Source organism: Pyxicephalus adspersus, chromosome Z (genome assembly GCF_032062135.1).
Source record: "Pyxicephalus adspersus chromosome Z, UCB_Pads_2.0, whole genome shotgun sequence".
NCBI classification, from domain to species: Eukaryota; Metazoa; Chordata; class Amphibia; order Anura; family Pyxicephalidae; genus Pyxicephalus; species Pyxicephalus adspersus.
In genome coordinates this window covers 42,660,580-42,663,679 of record NC_092871.1, presented here as the reverse complement: position 1 = coordinate 42,663,679, position 3,100 = coordinate 42,660,580, and positions in this window count along the sequence as shown.

Sequence of the window (3,100 nt, the reverse complement as noted above, 5' to 3'; positions counted from 1 at the left end):
GTCTCTTTATAAAGCAGTGAATCTGACATACACTGAAAAAATCCCTTGTGTACAATATTCTAGGTCCATGTGTTTCATTGACTTTCCACCAGTGTTTTTTTCTGAATGTCAGAGTCACTGGTTTATAAACAGACCCTTTATTTTTGTTTTTTATTTGAGGACTTGAACTTTCATATTATAATATTTTATTGTTTCACATAATACTGTGTTTGTAGTGGCTTACGGTAGTAATACCAAGACAAAGTCACCACTCCAGAATGACATCAAACAACATTTAGCCAGTAATATATACAACAACTGGGGATTCTCTGTTTTTTCTTAATTTTATTTGCAGAAAAATAGTCCATGTGTTACTAGTGTAAACCTACACCATTTCTGTAAACCATATAACCTTTAGTAAAATTTCTTCCAATTATATGGGATATCATTTCTTCATATTATATTATAATATGGGAATCTTACATTCCCAAATTTTTAATACGTGCATAGCAATCAATTCATAGAAACTTTTTTGCTCTTGTACTCACCAGCTCTCCAACAGATAAAATATATATAAAAATTAAACTGTCACATATATCCTTTCCAGAAATAGGAAAATCTACAGAGACCTCAAAAACATAAATGACCCCAATCAATTTTCCAGAGACCTTAAAGATTTATATGACCCCAATCAATTTTCCATCAGTGATTGAACCCTATACATTTACAAACCCATTCCGACCTCCAGATATTTTATTGACCCCGTTGGACAGTACCTTTACCACTTGGTGATCATTATTGACCGTCTTCAAAAACCCTGATGCATTTGAACATTATGGTAAAGGTTAGTGTTACAGATAAATGTAGAATAAAAGATTGATGTTGTAGTTATTGCTGGAATCATGGTTGAGAGTTTGGATATATTTGGAATAAGGGATAATCTAAGAGGTAAAATAATGATTTAGGGTATTAGTTTGGCCTTAAAGGTTAGGTATGTAGGTATTAGTTTGGCCTTAAAGGTTAGGTATTAGGTTCTAGCTATGGCTTAGGTTAAAGAATGTACATTATGGATAGGTTAAAGTTAGAGATAGACAAATTAATTTGTTGAGTTTGGGTAAAGTTCTACTTAACGTTTGGAAATAATGAGAAAACAAAAGGAAATGTTAAGGTAAATCTTGTACATGGACTAAATAGGAGTCAAATAAAGATGGGGGTGAGAGTTTGGAAAAGGTTTCAAATAAAAGAGGAGTTAGAGGAGTTATTAGCTAGAGCAGTCATTATAATTACCAGTGAAATTGAGACTTTGGATATAGGGTAAACACAAAGGGCCCGATTTATTAAAGCTCTCCAAGGTTGGAGAAGATACACTTTCATCAGTGAAGCTGGGTTATCCAGCAAACATGGAATGGATCTGGTCCAGGAGTCAAAACATTTGCTAGCAATCAGGAAATTACATGCTGGATCACCCAGCTTCACTGATGAAAGTGTATCTTCTCCAGCCTAGATGAGCTTTAATAAATCAGGCCCATAAGAGTAAAGCTAGTGTGGGGATTATAGCTATATGTATGGGTTATTAGGCATATTCGGTAAAGGGTTATGTTAGGGTTGGAATTAGAGGTAACAATAAAGTTGAACACATGATTTATTGGTGATTGAACATTTTGGTTTAGTATTATGTTAGTAAAATAATTAGGAGGTTTTGTAAAGATTCAGAGTTAGGTAAAGCAGAAAGCTTAATTATTAGATTTAGGGTTAGTTATGAGATATGAAAATATTTGAGTTAGATTTAGAATTTATGGAATGCTAGTTAAGGATTAGAAGAAAAAAATAATTATTAGCAGAGTTGGGGTTAACATTATGAATATCATTATCAATGAAATACATGTAATTGATTTTAAAGTTAGTGTTAGGATTGAGGTATTAGACATTAAGGTAAGGTTTAGAAATGCAAAAAGGGTTAGCAATATGATCTTAGTTGTTGGTAAGGTCAAAATAGCTTTAGTGGTAACATCAGAGTTACAGGATACAGTGGCTCCGTGGTTAGCCTTTGCAGCGCTGGGTGCCAGGTTCAAATCCCTGCCTGGACACTATCTGCATGGAGTTTGCCAGTTCTCCCCATATTTGTGTCGGTATCTTCAGAGTACTCTGGTTTGCTTCCACATTCCATAAACATGCAGTTAGGTTAATTGGCTTCCCCCAAAAATTGACCTTAGACTGTATTAAAGATATATGAATATGGTAGGGACATTAGATTGTGAGTCCCTTTGAGGGACAGCTAGTGACATGACTATAGACTTTGTACAGTGCTGCATAATTTGTTGGCACTATAAAATTACTGTGTAATAATAATATTAATTTTGTAAATAGCTTAGCGTTGGGGTTTCACACATAACCAACCTGTCATGTCTTCAGCTCTTCAAGATTGTCTTTCATGGTCGGTCTGCTATTTTGCAGCACATGCTTGATTCCTGTTACTTTTTGCAACTACAACAAATTTCCTTAGAATGGTATCAGGGGTCTTTTGATAAATTCCTCTATTTCTAGTGGGAAGTCACTTTTTCTAAGGTCATGACTGCTATTTAAACTGGCTTAGTGAATTGGGAAGTTATCTGAGCAAAGAACTGAGTTTTTGTTCCTAGGCTCCAGTACTTGTTATCTTTGTTCCAGATGTGATACCTATTTATTTTTTTGAGTAGGGATAATGATTAGGGTTACAATGCTAAAAGATATAAGCACAAGAACATTACAAAACTGAAAAATAATGGGGAAAGGTGGGGTAGGTTTTTTTTTTAAAAAAGTGTTTTACTATAAGATAGTATAAAACAATGCTTCTAAATCAGGCGTGATAACTAAGACAAATAAAATCAAAAATACAGAAAAGTACACACCCCTCCCCTTTAGTCCCTAAGTTTACAAAGTGAATAAAAAAAAAACAGGGACAAGATAGAAAGTCATCATCTGTTCTGAATCTCATTGTGGTTTTTCCGCACAGCAAGGAAACGTCTTCTCTTCAGAAAGGCTGGAATTCCCAAATCATCATCCCATAAATACTCTGGTGAGAGGATTTTTGTTGGCTTATGATAAAGTAAATATTTATTTAGATAGCTCTCATCATGCCATA